Below are 20,315 nucleotides of genomic sequence, written 5' to 3'. Positions count from 1 at the left end.
CGCTCCATAGTCTTCATGCAATGTCTTCTCATGTCATAGTCTTCAAGATGAATATCTTCTCATACCATCATTGTCTTCACTGTCTTCATACATTTTTAGGGGTCATCTCCGGTAGGTAAACCAAATCAATGAGGGACACCACCTGTGTTATCCTGCAATTCTCACAAACGCATTAGTCCCTCAACCAACTTTGTCGTCAATACTCCAAAACCAACTAGGGGTGGCACTAGATGCACTTACAATCTCCCCCTTTTTGGTGATTGATGACAAACTGGTTGAAGTTTCCAACGGGGATAAAGTATGTGAAATTGTAAAGGATAGGAATTGTCTTCATAAGTAGCAAGGGCTCCCCCTGAAGATGTGCATATAAGTAATTTTGCTTTTGGAATGCAAATGCACATGGCAGGTTGTACTTGTGGAGATCCACTTCAACTTATGAAGATAATTCATCATGCATGAAATGATATAGCTTATAGGATGACATGCATAATGAAAAATGGACGTCTGCAGGATGATCTAAGTGCGGAAGTTATCATCGCACATGCGGAATTTATCATCGTATCACAGTAAAGCAAACAAGTAGCAGACGACCATCAAGTTTAGGTGTTACAACTCAAAGAACCAAATGTTTTTAAAAAGCAAGAGTTGTAAGCACGAGGCAAAAATATAATGCAACCGCCCATATGAAGCCGCTTGAAGACTATCAAACTCATATGCTTCTCCCCCTTTTGTCAGTAATGACCAAAAAGGTTTGAAGACATAGAGCATCTACTCGTCCTCGTGAGGAGTAGTTGAAGCAGCAGGGTTGTCGTTGTCGTTTGGCGGTGCAGGTGAACTTGGTGTAGCGTTGATGCGTGCAGAAGTAGGAGGTGGTGAAGTAGTATCATCTTCGTCATCGATCACTCTGGATTGACAGTTGCCGCGAAGGAAGAATATTCAGAATCTTCAAGAGATGGAGTACGACGTAGGACAGCAGTCCGTGGAGGAGTGGAGTCAAACTGGAATCATTCATTGAAGCCATCATCTTGAAGATCTGCTTCAGCACTAAGCAGGGTCAAGCTCTTCCATGATCGCCGGCAAGTTTCATGAGCAACAAAGGCATTCTTGGTGGCAAGGTTGCGAATGCGATTGACATCCACCAAGAGGCTTTGCATCTGTCTCTTGAGCCAGAAATGATGCTTATCCTGTTTCTGGAAGGGCCACAAGAAGTTCTCGGTCATTGAGAATGCGAGAATGCTTCCGAGGCCTTTGGGCAATGGTGCTTTCAGTGGCTTCAATAGGTGCTCGATGAGGCAGACGAGTATTTCCAGCCAATGGATAGATTCGTGTTGCTGCTTGAACACCTTCAATGGGTTGAGTGAAGCTTTGGTGCTCGGCATTCTGAAGACAAAGAGGCTTCTTGGCAGGTTCAGGGTATATAGCTTCAACTGACATATCAACCTCTGGTAGAAAAATCACATGATTGCGAGCAGATGGTTGATAGTTGACAGATGAGTGTCGCTTGATGAGGCACATGACCCATGGAGCATAAAACTTCAAACCAAATAGGTCAGAGCCGGAAGCAGCAAGTTTCCTGATGAAGAAGTCTTGCGCATTGAAGTTGATGCTATTGAGAATGTAGAAGACCAAAGTCTTCATAGCTCCTTCAAGCTTTGCCGCTGATGAATGTCCTTTGATAGGCCATAGAGTCCGCCTAATGATGTGATATATGGTGCGTGGCAGATACTCAAGGTCTTCAACAAAGAACTCTGTTGGATATTCAGCATCACGTGGCAAAGGCTTCATCATGCTCAGCATCTGACTCATATTGGGTTCAGGCTTATGGAAGATGCTTTCCAAAGCATTGCAGTGATTTTGACAACCAGGTTCATAGGGTTCTCCTGGAGTGGATAGGCCTGTAAGCTCAATGATGTCGAGAGCTTTGGCTTCATGATGAACATTTCCTGTCACCACTCTAGAATCCATGTCTTGATATCTCTGTTGTAGCCACGAATGTGCAGAGTAGCATAGAATTGAAGCAATAGCTCTTCATTCCAGTGTTCTTTATCTGTGACAAAACTAAGCAGCCCAGCATCACGAAAGCAGTCAAGTGCTTCTTCTAAGCAGGGCAGTCCAGTAATGGCTTCAGTGTCGAGGCGCATATGAGGGAAAATGCACCCTTGATCATACAGAACACAGGAGTAATAGCTTCGCTGCAGATGACTCCAGAACCGATCTGATGATATTCTTGGCTTCGTGTAGGGGTTCTTCGAGCTGTCAAAGAATGTGTTGTGGCTCTTGAAGCCATTTGCATTGAAAGACCCGATAGTGGTGGCAGTACCAGGAAACCTTGGTAGTCTTGGCTTGGGCTTCTGGACCTGAGGCCTATGCTCTATGTGATAGTCAAATTGAGGACCAGAGACAATAGGTGGAGGGACCAGAACGGGACATCTTACTGTGATTAGCTCGCCATGTTTGTATGCTTGCTCGATTGTATAGGGCCTTGGGGGCGAAACAGGAGCAGCGGCAGCAGCTGAGGCTTTAGGCTGCACAACAGGTGCTTCAGGAGTAGTTGCTTCATTAGCTTCAGGTGCAGTGGCCTCATTAGCTTCAGGCACACTGGTTGGTTCAAGCTCGTCATTGGCTTCACTTGTGTTGGTTGTGGCAGCTTCAGGAGTTTCAACCTCCACTTGAGGAGTTGGAGGGTCAGGCACAGACACGTTCACTTCATGAACTGTTTATTTAGGCATGGGGGGAGTTTGGACACATTCTTCTTGACGTTCCTCATCGGCTGATGCAGCCGGATTGTCTTCAGCAGCTTGTCCTTCTGACACAGAGACATTCACAGTTGGATTGGCTTCAGAGAACACTTGACGTGCAACAGGTTGACGGTGCACTTCTCCTTCTGGAACGCTCGGAAGAGGGACTTGAGGCCTTGGTCCTTTGCGAAGCCTTTGTAGTACAGGCAACGCCTTTGGAGATGGAGTGGGCAGGTCCTCATCCTCTTCAACTTGATCGGATGGTGTGGTTTGTTGATGTTGGGGAGTACTGGGGGAGTCTTGTTGCTGTGAGTGATCAGCCCACGATGCATCCTGAGCAATTGGCGTCAGAGGACGACCAATGCTGATGTTTTCGCTGTTCGTACGAACCGGTAATGATACCACATTATATTCGATCTGAGGAAGAACTTCATCATCTTCAACATTGTCATGATGACCAATGTCTTCAGCAGCGGTGGGTTCAACTGCTGGTATATCTTCAGCTTCAGGAGCCTCTATGGAAGCAGGCTCATGAACAGTCATGCGAAGTTCTTGGGATGCAGATGCAGGACGAACCACTGAGATGGGTTCAACAACAAGGGGCTCTGTGGGAGCAACCCGACTCTTCTTGGTCTTGCACTTCTTCTTGGAGGGAGCGGCATCAGAGGCTTCGGTGTTCTTCCTCTTTCTGGCTTCACCTCGGCAGCCCTCGTCTTCTTCTGTTCTGAAGCGGTTGTTGTGACCTTTGGCTTCGAGCCAGTCATGTTGCTCGGGAAGATAATGCGTGGGGCTTCTTGGCTTGAAGGTGCAAGCTGGTCAGCAGAAAGCTTCTTCTTTTTCTTTACAGCCATCCTGGGGTCAATGCCAGGACGGCCAAGTGACTTGCGCTTCTCAGCCTCATTGTAGGCAAGCACACACTTATCAGCCAAACGCTTCATGCGCTCATGAGAGCCTTGAGCTTCTTGGCGCTTCTTCAGAAAAGCTTCTTTAAGCTCATGCAGCATGACTTTGAAGTTTCGGACATCTTGAACACTTAGCTTGGCCACATGCTTCTTGAATTGAGCCTTCTCATAATCAATCTTGTTCTTGAGCTCAACGATTCGCTGAGCGAGAGCCAGCTCAGTAGCAATGGCACCATTAAAGGAAACACTGAGGCCAATGGGAAGCTGTAAATCTTCAAAGCTGACATTGGGGGTGTCGAACCACTCATCAATGAAATTGTGGATGATGGCCACATCAAAGAGAGGCAAGTTGTTGAAGATTTTTGCTTCTTCCTTGCTCTTTATCAGTTGCTCCAGGGCATCATCAGCAAGATCTTCATCACTTGATAGATCAATGGGTTCTTCACGCAGAATGGCGGCAGGAGTCAAGGCTTGATCAGTATGCCTGACAAGTTGCTTTTTCTTCTCCGTCTTCTTGGAGATGCGGGATTGATCTTCAGACTGCACACTGGCTTCAGGAGGTGCAGTGGCCAGTGGCTTCACACTAGAAGCTTTTTGAGGTGCAGCTGATGATGAAGCCTTAATTTTCTTCGGCTTCTACGGCCTTGGAGGAGGAGCTGGGGCTTCATTAGAATTAGCCTCATTGTCAGAATGATCCTTTGGCACCTTGTACCAAGATGTAGGAGATGAGGCCATCAAGGTTTGCAAAGGGGCCAATTCTGTTTTCTTCAGCTTCACATGTGCCATCATCACGGGGAGCAGAGGGACCAGGATTGAAGTCTAATCCCCGTGATTTCTTGTTTTCCTTTGCTGAGGCCTTAGCAAACTGGAAGTTGCGCTTGAAGATATTGTCGTCACGACACCAGAGCAATGATGATGGGTCGGCTTCTTCAGGCTGTGGTCCACGGACCATGCAAGGATAGAATTCTTGCACAATGGCTTCAGCTTTGTTCTTGGGGGGAAGGCCTCGATAGAGAATATCACCCCAAGGGCTCTTGATAGCATTTTTCTCCTCGTACTCCTGGGTGACGAACTTGTACTTGTACCACTGTTCAGCCCAATAGCGTCGAATCCATTGGATTCGAGTCTTGCGCTGATTGTAATCTTCTTCAGGATCTGTTTTATACATTTCTTCCAGATCATCAGGCAGATCCCTTGATGTTCCCCCACGACGCTGTCTGCCACCCTTCCTTGCTGATTTTTCTGCAGCCATGAACTTCAAGCTAAATGGCTTCAATACGTTCAAAGGCTTCAGATATTTACGCTTGCTCGTCAACCAGGAACTGGCTTCAGGAGAATTGATATGATGCTGTAAGTATTCTGCAAACAAATGCAGACTATGAGAACCAAGGGATTCTCCCACGGACATGTACCTGTGACAGCATTAGAGATGCGAGGGAAGGGGAAGAGGTCATATGCATTCTCAGAAGATTTTGAAGATAAATCAGTTTGAAGATATTGACCTCATGATGTGAAGACATTCACTTATATAGGTGAGTTGGTTCCAGATTTGTACCAATCCGTGAATGAGTACAAGTGAGGAATCAAGCTAGACAGGAAATCTAAGTGAATTGACTCGGCAGTATGAGATGCAGACACTACTTTTGCTAAATAGGATGAATCTTGAAGATCAAAAAGGTGGTAAAAATAGAGTTATAATTACCGCACAAAGAACTGCTAGATGGGAAGAATAGGAGACTGAGCAATTCAGCCCACCGTGCCCTAACTTGGTGACGGAGGACACCTACGGCGACGGCGGAGAGGACGATGTCCGCGGCTGGCGTGAGGACGGTGTCGGAGAAGTCGCGACAGCTAAGCGCTTCGTCGCCGGTGTCGTCGCGAGCTAGCGGTGGCGCTAGGGTTTTGACGGAGGTGGAGAGGTGGAAGAAGGATTTTTGTACCGCAGGGGACAAGTATTTATAAGTAGGTGAGAGACATAGCGCAATTACGCTGGTGCCCCTGACGGTTCACATCTGAGGGGTACGTGGCAAGCATGCAACATACTTAGAATTGTCCCACGTTCCCACGCCCGCCAGGCATGTCGGAGAGTTGTTCCGGCTTCTCCGGATTTCAACAATAAAGATAAGTCATTTAAAACAGATTTAATGTTTGTCTCTTTTCCTTCTGCTGACTCGGACGCAGAGAAAACATTCGATAGTTTCAATAGAATGCATATGATTTGGACAGATAGAGTTTGAGATAGGAAGCATAGAGAGGTTAGGGTCCGATCACATTCACTTAGTTCAAAAGATCCAATCTTGAAGACATAACTATAAGTGAATGCTGTAGAGGACAGAACACTAGTACATATATATATCAGAAAACAATCAAATCATCATAGTGTAGAAGATCATGAAGATAAATTGAAACTGAAGACAAACCAAATGCGAAGTTATTGCAATATAACGCCATGAGTGAAACACTTCAAACAGAGAAAGTTGGTGGTGGCGTTACCCACCATATAGGAAGTATTAGACCCAGACACGGCGCACAATTATCGTGGCGCTCCGAAGTCAAATTCCATGTTAATGTATTCACACTCAGAGTGTAAATCTTCATTGATTGAAGATATACATTACTTTGTGTGTTGCACATCTAAGTCATCAACATGCATAAGTGTTAGGATGTGTGCCTGATCACAGGACATTCGAGGATTCCAAGATATTTAGCTCACACCGTAACTTGCAAAACCTTCTCTCATCCAAGGGCTTTGTGAAGATATCTGCCAGTTGCTCTTCAGAGTTGACGTGCATGATATCTATATCTTTCTTCATAACATGAGCTCTGAGAAAGTGATGACGTATTTCAATGTGCTTTGTCTTCGAGTGCTGGACTGGATTATTGGCTATCTTGATGGCACTTTCGTTGTCGCAGAAGAGAGGTACTTGTTTCAGGTTGATGCCATAATCCTTGAGAGTTTGCTTCATCCATAGAAGCTGAGCACAACAGGATCCAGCAGCAATGTATTCAGCAGCAGTTGAGAGTGATACACAGTTCTACTTCTTTGAAGACCAACAGACAAGTGATCGACCAAGAAAATGACATGTGCCTGATGTAGACTTGCGATCCACCTTGTCACCAGCATAATCAGCATCCGAGAATCCAACTAGGTCAAACCTTGAGCCCTTTGGATACCATAATCCGAGTGTTGGGGTGTAAGCCAAATATTGAAGAATTCGCTTCACAGCTAAGTGATGCGATTCCTTTGGTGCCGCTTGGAATCGAGCACACATGCAAACACTAAGCATAATATCTGGCCTAGATGCACATAGATAAAGTAAAGAACCAATCATGGAGTGGTATACCTTTTGATTGAACTCTTTACCATTGTCGTCGGGACCAAGGTGGTGTTTGGCTGGCATTGGCGTCGTATAACCTTTGTAGTCTTCCATTCCAAACTTCTTCAGACAATCTTTGAGGTACTTTTCTTGAGATATGAAGATGCCATTTCGTTGCTGACGAATTTGAAGACCAAGGAAGAACTTCAGTTCTCCCATCATGGACATCTGATATTGCTCTTGCATCATGTATCCAAACTCATCACTACACTTCTGGTTGGTGCAACCGAAGATAATGTCATCCACATATATTTGGCACACAAACAATTCGCCATCATATGTCTTCGTGAAGAGTGTGGGATCGAGGGATCCTGGTTTGAAGCCTTTGCTCTTCAGGAAGTCTTTGATTGTATCATACCATGCGCGAGGAGCTTGTTTGAGGCCATACAGTGCTTTGTTTAGCTTGTACACCATATCAGGATGTTTTGGATCTTCAAAGCCAGGTGGTTGAGCGACATATACTTCTTCTTCAATCTTGCCATTGAGAAATGCACTCTTTACATCCATTTGATATAGCAATATGTTGTGATGATTAGAGTAGGCTAGCAGTATGCGAATAGCTTCAAGTCTAGCCACAGGGGCAAATGTTTCATCGAAATCAATTCCTTCAACTTGAGTATATCCTTGTGCCACAAGACGTGCTTTGTTTCTGATGACTTGACCATGCTCATCTTGCTTGTTTCGATATATCCATTTTGTTCCAATAATGTTATGCATATGAGGATCATGTCGCTTGACAAGTTCCCAAACATTATTCAGCTTGAACTGTTGAAGTTCTTCTTGCATGGCTTGAATCCATTCGGGTTCCATAAAAGCTTCAGCAACTTTCTTGGGTTTTGATATTGACACAAATGAAAAGTGCCCACAGAAGTTTGCTAACTGTGTTGCTCTTGAGCGAGTAAGCGGACCAGGCGCGTTTATGCTGTCAATTATCTTCTCGATTTGTACTTCATTTGCAACACGAGGATGAACAGGACGAAGATTTTGCTTTGGCTGATCATTGTCATCATTGGGAGGATTGTCTTCGGTCTGAGCAGTGTCTTCAGGTTGATTTGGTGCAGAGATGATAAGTTCCTCTTCAGGCTGTGCTTCAGAAGGCATGATTTCACCAGTTCCCATCAGCTTGATAGATTCGCTTGAAGAAGCTTCATCTAGTGTACTTGGCATAATTTCTCTTTGTGAACCATTGGTTTCATCAAATCGCACATTCACTGTTTCAATGATTTTGTAGTGGAAGAGGTTGAATACTCTGTAGGAGTGCGAATCCTTTCCATAGCCAAGCATGAAGCCTTCGTGAGCTTTGGGTTCAAATTTTGACTTGTGATGGGGATCCTTGATCCAGCACCTAGCACCAAAGACTCTGAAGTAGCTAACATTTGGCTTCTTGCCAGTAAGGAGCTCATAGGATGTTTTGCCCAGAAGCTTGTGAATGTACACACGGTTGATGATGTGACATGCAGTATCAATAGCTTCAGGCTAGAACTTTCTTGGTGTCTTGTACTCGTCGAGCATTGTTCGAGCCATCTCAATGAGGGTTCTATTCTTGCGCTCAACAATGCCATTTTGTTGAGGTGTGTATGGGGCAGAGAACTCATGAGTGATTCCCATTGTATCCAGATACAGATCAAGGCCGGTGTTCTTAAATTCAATGCCGTTATCACTTCTGATATGCTTGATCTTGACGCCATAATTGTTCATTGCTCGATTTGCGAAGCGCCTGAAGACATCTTGCACTTCAGTCTTGTAAAGAATTATATGAACCCATGTGTATCTTGAGTAGTCATCAACAATGACGAAGCCATAGAGACAGGCAGTTGTTGTGAGGGTGGAGTAGTGAGTAGGTCCAAATAAGTCCATGTGTAACAGCTCGAAGGGTTGAGATGTTGCCATGATTGTCTTCGAGGGGTGCTTTGCCCTTGTCATCTTTCCAGCTTCACAGGCACCACACAGATGATCCTTCTTGAACTTGACATCTTCGATGCCAATGACATGCTTCTTCTTGACAAGTGAGTGTAAGTTCTTCATGCCAGCATGTCCTAGCCTTCGATGCCAGAGCCAGCACTCTGAAGCTTTTGTGAGAAGACATACGGCAAGCTGTGGACCTGCTGAGAAATCTACCATGTATAGATCATATTTCCTATATCCTTCAAAGACTAGAGATTTGTCAGATTCCATTAGTACAAGGCAACGATATTTTCCAAATAGCACAATCATGTTTAAGTCACAAAGCATTGAGACAGACATTAAGTTGAACCCAAGGGATTCAACAAGCATCACTTTATCCATGTGTTGATCCTTTGAGATTGCAACTCTACCTAGACCCAATACCTTGCCTTTACCAGTGTCAGCAAATGTGATTTGACTCTTCTCGGATGGACGTAAGGTTGAGTCCATGAGAAGACTTCGATCACCAGTCATATGATTAGTGCATCCGCTGTCAATAATCCATTCTGAAGCTTTTGGTGACATGCCCTACAGTGCATTTAGGAGGATAGGCTTCACAAGGTATGTTGTGAAGCATAAGCAGTTGATGCACACTTGGATTATCACAGCATAGATGAAAGTTAGCACACAGTATGACAGGTAAGCGATTCATATGTGGAATACATAGTAAGTCATTTTATCATGCGTCCCTTTGTGTTTTAGGTCCCCAGCAATTATATCGGACACCTTTGATTGCTGGCTGGAGACCACATTCTGCAAAAGAGTGTTAATTCTTCTTCACCACCCACATTTTCAGGGATGGCTTAGAAGCAATGAGTCTAAGTGCAGCATCTGAGAATTTCGGCTTAGAAGCCCTAGCAAATAGCCTTGCAGGAGATGAATGATACTCATGTGAATAAGCAGAAAATTTCTTAGTTCTATGAACATAGCGGTTTGAAGACACACGCTCATATTCATGAGTCTGAGTATGATTTACCTGCAAAACATTGGCGTTAGGGTGACTCAAGTGAGTCCTGTGTTCGTATGAAGCCGTTGGACCATATGATGCCTTTGGTCTGGGGTTTGTCTTCTTCCCTGGTGGTGTCATGATGGCATTCACTGGAAGATTCTCAAGACAGCTTTTGGGAACCCAGATCTTCTTCATAGGAGGTCCATTCCTGTAGTTAGTACCAATATACCTGGCAAACACTTCACCATTCTGATTTTTGAACAGTTTATAGTTTGCATCAAAGGATTCATCAATGATAATAGGATTAGCACAGGTAAATCCAGATATAGTGGATGGATCCACTAAAGGTTCCGTTGCAGCAACCCATGTGGTTTTGGGATACTGCTCAGGCTTCCAGTAGGAACCATCAGCATTCATTTTCCTCTCGAACCCAACACCCTCTTTCCTAGGGTTTCGGTTCAGAATCTGCTTTTTGAGGACATCACAAAGTGTCTGATGCCCTTTCAGACTTTTATACATTCCTGTTTCAAGCAATGTCTTCAACCTAGCATTTTCATCAGCAATAGTAGTGGTATCCTCAGATGAGGGGTTAGTTACCACATCAGTAGTTGAAGACAGAGCAATAGTAGCAGCAGTGGAACATTCAGCAACAGAGGCAGCGTTATCACGCTCAATGCATTTTAAGCACGATGGTTCAAATTCATCCTGAGCGGGACTGATCTGTTGAGCGCGAAATGACTCATTCTCTTTTTGAAGATCTTCATGAGTCGCTTTCAGTTTCTCAAGCTCTTGCTTCCTTTGAAGATAATCATAGGAGAGCTTTTCATAAGTGGTTGAGAGCGTCTCATGAAGACTTTCAAGTTCTTGATACTTAGCATGAAGATTTTTTATGTCTTCAACTAAGGACTGTGAACGTGTCATTTCCGCGTCCAACAGGTCATCGCTTTTGTCTAACAGTTTTTGAGTATGTTCCATAGCCCTTTGTTGTTCAGTAGCAATTTTAGCAAGTGTTTTGTAGCTGGGTTTAGATTCACAATCAGAGTCATCTTCACTTGATGTTTGAAAGTAAGCATCACGCGATTTTACCTTGGCACCGCGTGCCATGAAGCAGTAGGTGGGAGCAGGATCGTCCTTGTCATCATCAGCGTTGGTGTGGGAGTCATTGTCTTCAGAGTTGAAGATGGACTTTGCGACGTAGGCTGTGGCCAGAGCGAGACTTGCAACGCCAGAGTCGGACTCAGCTTCAGATTCCACCTCTGCCTCCTCAGAAGCAGACTCCTCTTCTGTATCCATTTCCTTGCCAACAAAAGCACGAGCCTTGCCAGATGAGCTCTTCTTATGAGATGAGGATTTTGATGTGGACTTGGAAGAAGACTTTGATGATTTCTTCTTCTTCTTGTCATCAGAGTCATATTCCTTGCTCTTCTTCTTTTTCTTCTCGTTGTCCCACTGAGGACACTCAGAGATGTAGTGCCCAGGCTTCTTACACTTGTGACATGTTCTCTTCTTGTTGTCTTGAGTGGAAGCTTCATCATTTCTTGAACTGGATCATGAAGACTTTCTGAAGCCCTTCTTCTTGGTGAATTTCTGGAACTTCTTCACAAGCATAGCAAGCTCCCATCCAATGTCTTCAGGATCTCAGAACCGCAGTCAGATTCTTCTTCTTCAGATGAGGAAACAACTTTTGCCTTCAAAGAACGAGTTCGGCCATAATTGGGGCCATAGATATCTCTTTTCTCAGAAAGCTGGAACTCATGTGTATTGAGTCTCTCAAGTATATCAGACGGATCGAGTGTCTTGAAGTAAGGACGTTCTTGTATGATGAGGGCAAGGGTGTCAAAGGAGGTGTCAAGTGATCTCAGCAGTGTCTTGACAATTTCATGCTTGGTGATCTCAGTGGCACCGAGAGCCTGAAGCTCATTTGTGATGTCGGTGAGGTGATCAAACGTGAGCTGGACATTTTCATTGTCGTTTCTCTTGAAGCGATTGAAGAGATTGCGAAGAACGCTGATTCTCTGGTCTCTCTGTGTAGATACACCTTCATTGACCTTGGACAGCCAGTCCCATACTAGCTTTGACGTTTCCAGAGCACTCACATGGCCATACTGTCCTTTGGTCAGATGACCACAGATGATGTTCTTTGCAGTCGAGTCCAGTTGAATGAACTTCTTGACATCAGTAGGGGTGACACCTTCACCAGTTTTGGGAACACCATTCTTGACGACATACCAGAGGTCGACATCAATGGCTTCAAGATGCATGCGCATCTTATTCTTCCAGTAGGGATATTTTGTTCCATCGAACACGGGGCAAGCAGCGGAGACTTTGATTATCCCTGCAGTCGACATAGCTAAACTCCAGGTGGTTAAACCGAATCACACAGAACAAGGGAGTACCTTGCTCTGATACCAATTGAAAGTGCTAGTTATCGACTAGAGGGGGGGTGAATAGGCGATTTTTATCAAAGTCTTCAAAACGTGGAAGTTTCGAAGACAAACAATAGAAATGACCTAATTGATATCCAGCAGAAGATAAACTACAACAAGCAAGCCATAGTAAAGTATGCAATAGCGTTAACATACGAAGACTAATAGTAGCTAGGTAGTAGGATCAGGATGGAAGATAGTATGAAGCCAATCAACAATAGTAGTCAAGCAATGAAGTCAATCAGATAAGACAGATAAGTAATGACTTCACAAAGACAAACTCAAAGTAAAGGAGGGAAGAGATAGAACCAGTCACTTGCTGAAGACACAGGATTTGTTGGACCAGTTCCAGTTGTTGTGACAACTGTACGTCTGGTTAGGGAGGCTGAGATTCAACTCAGAAGACCGTGTCTTCACCTTATTCCCCTTGAGCTAAGGACACTTAGTCCTCGCCCAATCACTCTGGTAAGTCTTCAAGGTAGACTTCCAAACCTTCACAGACTTCGTTCACCCGACAATCCACAATGACTCTTGGATGCTCAGAACACGACGCCTAACCGGCTGGAGGATACACAGTCCTCAAGTGTAATAAGTCTTCAGGTCACACAGACAGAAAGACTTCAGTGATGCCTAACACTCTTTGGCTCTGGGTGTTTGGGCTTTGTCCTCGCAAGGATTTCTCTCTCAAAGGCTTCGAGGTGGGTTGCTCTCAAAACGACAAAAGCCGTAAACTAACTCTGAGCGGCCACCAATTTATGGTGTAGGGGGTGGGCTATTTATAGCCACAAGGCAACCCGACCTGATTTGTCCGAAATGACCCTGGGTCACTAAGGAACTGACATGTGTTCCAACGGTCAGATTTCAAACACACGCGGCAACTTTACTTGGGCTACAAGCAAAGCTGACTCATCCAACTCTGGATAAGATTTGCTCTCATTGTCTTCGCTCGAAGACATAGGATTTGGGTTGAGCATCACTTCAGTCACTCTGACTTAGTTCACTTGGACCCCACTTAACAGTACGGTGGTTCCTATGATTCAACAAAGAAGAAAAGGAAACAACGAAACCACACAGTCTTCGCGCTCCATAGTCTTCACGCAATGTCTTCTCATGTCATAGTCTTCAAGATGAATATCTTCTCATACCACCATTGTCTTCAATGTCTTCATACATTTTTAGGGTCCATCTCCGATAGGTAAACCGAATCAATGAGGGACACCACCTGCGTTATCCTGCAATTCTCACAAACGCATTAGTCCCTCAACCAACTTTGTCGTCAATACTCCAAAACAAACTAGGGGTGGCACTAGATGCACTTACAGCATCCATCATCGTCTGGCCAAACACAGGTGACTACGTTGCGGGGATGTCGGAACACGTCAACGAGAAAGAAGAACAAAACCAGTAACGGGAGCAATGATATAGTGAGCATGGTGATGACTCAAGAGGATACCGATGCACACCGGGTTTTGTAAAGCATAGCAAAGCAAAGGTAACATCACATGATAACCAAAAGTTCACTTGAATATCATTCCTGTAATCATAGGGACCAATATGGATGTCCACGGTTCCACTCTCGGTCATTCAACGAAGGGGTTTTGTTCAAGTCTATGGTTACTGAATCTATGGGGTCACATGCTTAAGGTAATCACAATCTGCCGAGTCTTAGTAGGATGGGAGTGATGAGAATATATTTGTTGATTTTTTTCATTAATAAGTGGAATAGTTCCGAGAAGTTCTAGAAGCGTTTCGGGGTCACAAGAAGGGTTTTGGTGAATATCAGGTAATACCGGGTATTACCAATTAATACATATAGATGGAAAATGTTTTCGGAGTAGTTAAATTTTATATATTATGCTCTTAAAATGATTAGAACAGAAATATATTTAATTTAATATGAACGGGCCAAATAAGGCCAAGAGGTGGAGAAGAGTTGGGCCACAAGGGCCCAATGATACGTCTCCAACGTATCTATAATTTTTGATTGTTCCATGCTATTATATTACCCGTTTTGGATGTTTATGGGCTTTACTTTACACTTTTATAACATTTTTGGGACTAACCTACTAACTGGAGGCCCAGCCCGTATTGCTGTTTTTTGCCTATTTCAGTGTTTCGAAGAAAAGGAATATCAAACGGAATCCAAACGGAATGAAACCTTCGGGAGCGATCTTTTTGGAACAAACGTGATCCAAAGGACTTGGAGTGGAAGTCATGCAAGAACCAAGGTGGCCACGAGGGTGGAGGGCGCCCCCCCCCCCTACTGGGCCCCCCTGTCTCATGGGCCCCTCGGGCATCCACCGACCTACTTCTTCCATCTATATATACCCATGTACCCCGAAAACATAAAAAGCAACCACGAAAACCTAATTCCACCGCCGTAACCTTCTGTATCCGCGAGATCCCATCTTCGAGCCTTCGCCGGTGCTCCGCCGGAGGGGGAATCGATCATGGAGGGCCTCTACATCATCTCCAAGGCCTCTCCGATGAGTTGTGAGTAGTTTACCACAGACCTTCGGGTCCATAGTTGTTATCTAGATGGCTTCTTCTCTCTCTTTGAATCTCAATACCATGTTCTCCTTGATCTTCTTGGAGATCTATTCAATGTAACTCTTTTTGCGGTGTGTTTGTCGAGATCCGATGAATTGTGGGTTTATGATCAAGTTTATCTATGAGAAATATTTGAATCTCCTCTGAATTCTTTTATGTGTGATTAAGTTATCTTTGCAAGTCTCTTCGAATTATCAGTTTGGTTTGGCCTACTAGATTGATCTTTCTTGCAATGGGAGAAGTGCTTAGCTTTGGGTTCAATCTTGCGGTGTCCTTTCCCAGTGATAGCAGGGGCAGCAAGGCATGCATTGTATTGTTGCCATCGAGGATAAAAAGATGGGTTTATATCATATTGCATGAGTTTATCCCACTACATCATGTCATCTTTCTTAATGCGTTACTCTGTTCTTTATGAACATAATACTCTAGATGCATGCTGGATAGCGGTCGATGTGTGGAGTAATAGTAGTAGATGCAGGCAGGAGTCGGTCTACTTGTCACGGACATGATGCCTATATACATGATCATGCCTAGATAATCTCATAATTATTCGCTTTTCTATCAATTGCTCGACAGTAATTTGTTCACCCACCGTAATACTTATGCTATCTTGAGAGAAGCCACTAGTGAAACCTACGGCCCCGGGGTCTATCTCTTATCATATAAGTTTTCAATCTACTTTTATTTTTCCTATCTATATCATAAAATACCAAAAATATATTTATCTTATCATATTATCTCTATCAGATCTCACTTTCGCAAGTGGCCATGAAGGGATTGACAACCCGTTTATTGTGTTGGTTGCGAGTTCTTGTTTGTTTGTGTAGGTGCATGGGACTTTTGAGGAGCCTCCTACTGGATTGATACCTTGTTTCTCAAAAACTAAGGAAATACTTACGCTACTATTGCTGCATCACCCTTTCCTCTTCAAGGAAAACCAACACAAGCTCAAGACGTAGCACCCAACAAGGGAGGTGCCCCCCTTTCCTAAAGGGGGGGGGGGCGAATCCTACTTGGAGGAGGAGTCCTATTCCCCCTCCCTTGGCTGGCGCCCCAAGGGGGCTCTTCCCCCCTTGGTGGCAGCCCCTCCCCCCCATCCTATATATACTAGAGGATTTCCACCCTATGGGCACACAAGTTTTGGAGCCTCCTCTAGTTGATCTAGTGCACATTCTAGTTGATCCTAGTTGACTAATTAGAGCGAGACCTAGCCACCTATAATCCTCATAATTAGAAGCCCTATGTGGTTCTAATCTTCTCCCTCTAATTCTCCGGCGACGATTAGCTTTGGACGGCAAAGCGCTGCCGGATCGTGAAAACCACACGCTTGCAACCAAGTAGAGAGGTCGTGCTTTCGCTCTTCCGTTTAAGCGATCGTTCATGGGCGGTTTGTGGGATCATCATCAACATTCGAGGGACTTCAAGTATGATCTAGACTGAGTCGTCTACTTCCGATGCACTCCCAGAGTCGGTAACGATCGTTGATCACAACTTGTTATGCATCTTCATATTGTTTTTTTGTGTTCGTAGGGCGATTTTTTTCTACTACATTTCCCAATAGCGGCATCAGAGCAGGCTTATGAGTAGATGCAGGTTGCGATCTAGATCACATATGATATGTGAGGGGTGATGATGAGGACACCAATACCATTGTTACACCCATAGCCCCTGCTGCTATACATACTGGACCAATTACTAGAGCTCGCGCACGCCAATTAAATTATCAGGTACTTTCGTTTCTTGCTAATGATTCTAATGTTCATGAGAATATGATGCTACCTAAATTGGATACATTTGTTTTGCTTACAAAAGAAGGGCCTAGCTTGGAGAAGGATGAACATTGGTGCAAGAGCAAGCATGGAGATGATGGCATGCGCAAGGGGAACAAGAATGGAGTTACAAGTGACGATTTTAGGACGTTGAAGCCACCATAATGCGTGCATGAAGCCTTGGAAGAAATATACAATATGATACTTCGTAACTTTCGTCCAGAGGCTATTCTAGATGATGTGTCACCTTATTATTGGGCCAGGCCCATGTAATTTCGAAATACTTGATTATAGGCTATTTTTAGAGTCCGTATGTGCGGGGAAACAAGAGTTAGGGTTGGTTTCGGACCCCTCCCTCAAGGGCCACGAAATTCCCCCCTCTTCCTCCATATATACAGCCCTTAGGGCGTCGTTTAGACTTTGGGTTTTGTTTAGAATAAAAGTTCACCATAGCTGCAACTTCGTGTACTTCGTTTGTGTTCAACGACCAGACAAAGGTGTCACAAAACCCCACCTTGATCAATAAAGCGTTCATCTTATATTCGCGATATCCAGATTGCAATCTCAGTTTCTTGCTTGTTCTTCGATTGCTCGCAGGAAACAGACCCTCGTGGTCAGATTGATCGTGCTCCAGCGTGGTCAATAACCTCTCAGAGTTGGTTTAGCAATTGCTAAGGCGCGACGTCCTCGCACGTTCGTAGTCGGATCGTCAAAGTCGACTTCCACCAAAGAGATATCCACCATCTTATCGAAAGACGGGACACCTTTGCCTCTATCAAGTGGTATTTCCAGGTTGCTCGGTGAGATTTTATAGTTTTTCATAGTTTAGATCAAGTCTGTTCTTCATACCTACAGTCCACGAAAAAGCCAAAAAAATTAGGGTTAGTTCCTCATATCCGAACCAATCTTTTTAGTGTTTTGCTTTGTTGAATTTGCGGTTGCATCGTCGTGTCAAGTTGCTGGTCTTAGTGTCTAGTCCTTTAGAGTTTCGAGTTCTGTTCACAGGTAGTCACGTCGCCGCTGCCATATACCACCACCGCACCAACTTCATCGTCGCTGCCATATACCACCACCACATATTCACCGCCAAACCGAGTCCATATACGCCACCACATATCCACCGCCATCATGACAATCTGATTCCACCTGCAACATATATCCGCCACCAGTCCGAGTTCCACCAGAATCATCTCCGCTACCAGTCCGAGTTCCATCAGATTCATCTCCGCCACCAGTCCTAGTCCGAGTCCAGTTTTTTGTTACTTTGTTTTGGATTGCGAGATCACTCCATACTCCGAGTCGTGACAGAGTAGGACTCCCGAACTTTCGTGCCACCCGCAGAAGAAAAATAGTTCCAGTCTCAAAAAAACTAAGTCTGGAAAATTCTGGCTAGGCAGTTTTTAGGCCATTTGTAGACTTTTCCGGAAAAAAATTGTTGCGGAACAAAAAAAAGAGGGAAAAAGTGCAAAAAAGGTGAAAAAAAGAGAAAAAAATTCAGAGTGTTCTCCTCCCTTGATTACGTGTCGCGCCGTGATTTTGTTAGTGTTCTAGGCTCGCGTCTCTAGCACGGTCTAGCCTAGGACCAACATAGTACCGTCATTGAGCGTTTATTCAACTTTGCATTTCTGAATTGATTATTGCTGACCCTTTTTGCTACCATATTATAAGCCTTCCCAGCTACACATACATCTATGTCGTGTGTTTGACTCTCCGTGGTAATTGCTCTATCCAAGCTTTGAGAGTTTTGACTACAACGGTTGCCGATCACCACCTGATGTTGGGTAAGAACTGGTAAGAATTTGAGATTCGCTTGACGGATTTGTGACACCCCACCACCACCATTTTCCAGTAGTCTGTAGGATCATATTCTTGTCTGTTTCTATTGCTGCTAACTATGGCAGGACCACAAGCCGGCGAGATTGACTAGGAAAACATGACGAACAAGGAGCTTCATGATAAGTTTCATCAAATGTTGGGTCAATAGGTGGAAGACGTGATGGCCAGTTTTGGAAAGGCAATGGAGAAGATGGATGACATTGAGAAGACAATTGACACCACATTGGACGCCAAGTTCAATGAATTACTCAAATGTCTCCCACAAACATCTCTACGCCGCGATACAGTAGGGCGAGCACAGCGTGTTCCTATTGAGCCAGGACAAAATTCTGGTGCCGCTGCTACTGCTGTTGGTGCTTCTATAGCTCCTCCTGCTACTGCACAGGTGGAGGACTATTACGAGGATGAGGCTGATCAAAATCAGAACTACATGCAGCCAACAACACCACCACTAGCTGGTCGACCTCAAGTATGTATTCACAATGGTAGGCCTGCACCACCACCTTAGGTACGAGATAATGACCATATTCCTAAACTGAAATTGAATATTCCACCATTTGAGGGTAGATATGTTCCTGATATATATATCTTACTTGGGAGTTAGAAACTGAACAATGTTTTACATGTTTACATTATCCCGAGGAGAGACGGGTTGCTACTGCTGTTTGTGCTTTCACTAGTTTTGCATGTGTATGGTGGTATGAACATTGTAGATTATATCCTATTCCAGCTACTTGGGCTGCTTTGAAAACTGCTATGCATACTCGTTGGGTTCCACCATATTATCAACGTGAATTGCTTCAAAAACTGCAGCGTCTAAGACAAGGAATTTTTTTGTAGAAGAATATTATCAGGAATTACAAACTGGCATGTTTAGATGTGGTATTGTTGAGGAGAACGAAGCTATTCTTGCATGTTTTATGGGTGGATTAAATAGAGAGATTCAGACCATTCTAGAGTATAAGGAGTATACTAATATCACTCGTTTATTCCATCTTGCTTGTAAAGTTGAACGTGAAGTGCAGGATCGACAAGCAATGGCGCGCACTAACTTTTCTGCAAGTCGACCTTCCTCATGGACACCGCATGCATCTTCTACTTCCACTTCACCAGCACCTCCATCAGGTGCCACCTCCAGCCGTGATACAAGAAAGCAGGCACAACCACCACTATCTGCCAAGAGCACACCTGTCGGGCCTACACAGAGCTCTTCTTCTTCCATGGCATCAACAGGGCACACAAGTGATATTATTTGTCATCGTTGTAAGGGAAGAGGTCATTATGCGCGAGAATGCAAATCTCAACGTGTGATGATTGCTACTGAGGATGGTGGATATGAATCCGCTAATGACTATGATGAGGAGACTTTGGCCCTTATTACACGTGAAGAACATGGTGGATATGATTCTGAACATGAGACGCAATACATGGCTCCTGAAGATGCTCACAGGTATGAATGTTTAGTTGCTCAACGTGTTTTGAGTGTGCAGGTCACACAAGCTGAGCAAAATCATAGGCATAATTTGTTCCATACAAAGGGAGTTGTGAAGAAACGTTCTGTTCACGTCATCATTGATGGAGGGGGCTGTAACAACTAGGCTAGCATGGAGATGGCGGAGAAGCTTTCTCTCACCACAAGACCACATCCACATCCTTACTACATCCAATGGTTCAACAACAGCGGCAAGGTTAAGGTAACACGTACTGTTCGTGTGCATTTTAGTATCTCTACATATGTTGATTATGTTGATTGTGATGTGGTACCTATGCAAGCATGTTCCTTATTACTTGGTCGACCATGGCAATTTGATAAAAATTCTGTAC

The 20,315-nt window shown here is 44.3% G+C and overlaps 1 pseudogene; it reads right to left on the bottom strand.

The window, feature by feature from the left end:
- The window catches only part of LOC119292687, a 137,432-nt pseudogene that overhangs the window by 67,309 nt on the left and 49,808 nt on the right, over window positions 1-20,315 (bottom strand).

Source organism: Triticum dicoccoides, chromosome 4B (assembly GCF_002162155.2).
Source record: "Triticum dicoccoides isolate Atlit2015 ecotype Zavitan chromosome 4B, WEW_v2.0, whole genome shotgun sequence".
In the NCBI taxonomy this organism is placed as follows: Eukaryota; Viridiplantae; Streptophyta; class Magnoliopsida; order Poales; family Poaceae; genus Triticum; species Triticum dicoccoides.
This window is presented reverse-complemented; position numbering and strand designations above follow the sequence as displayed.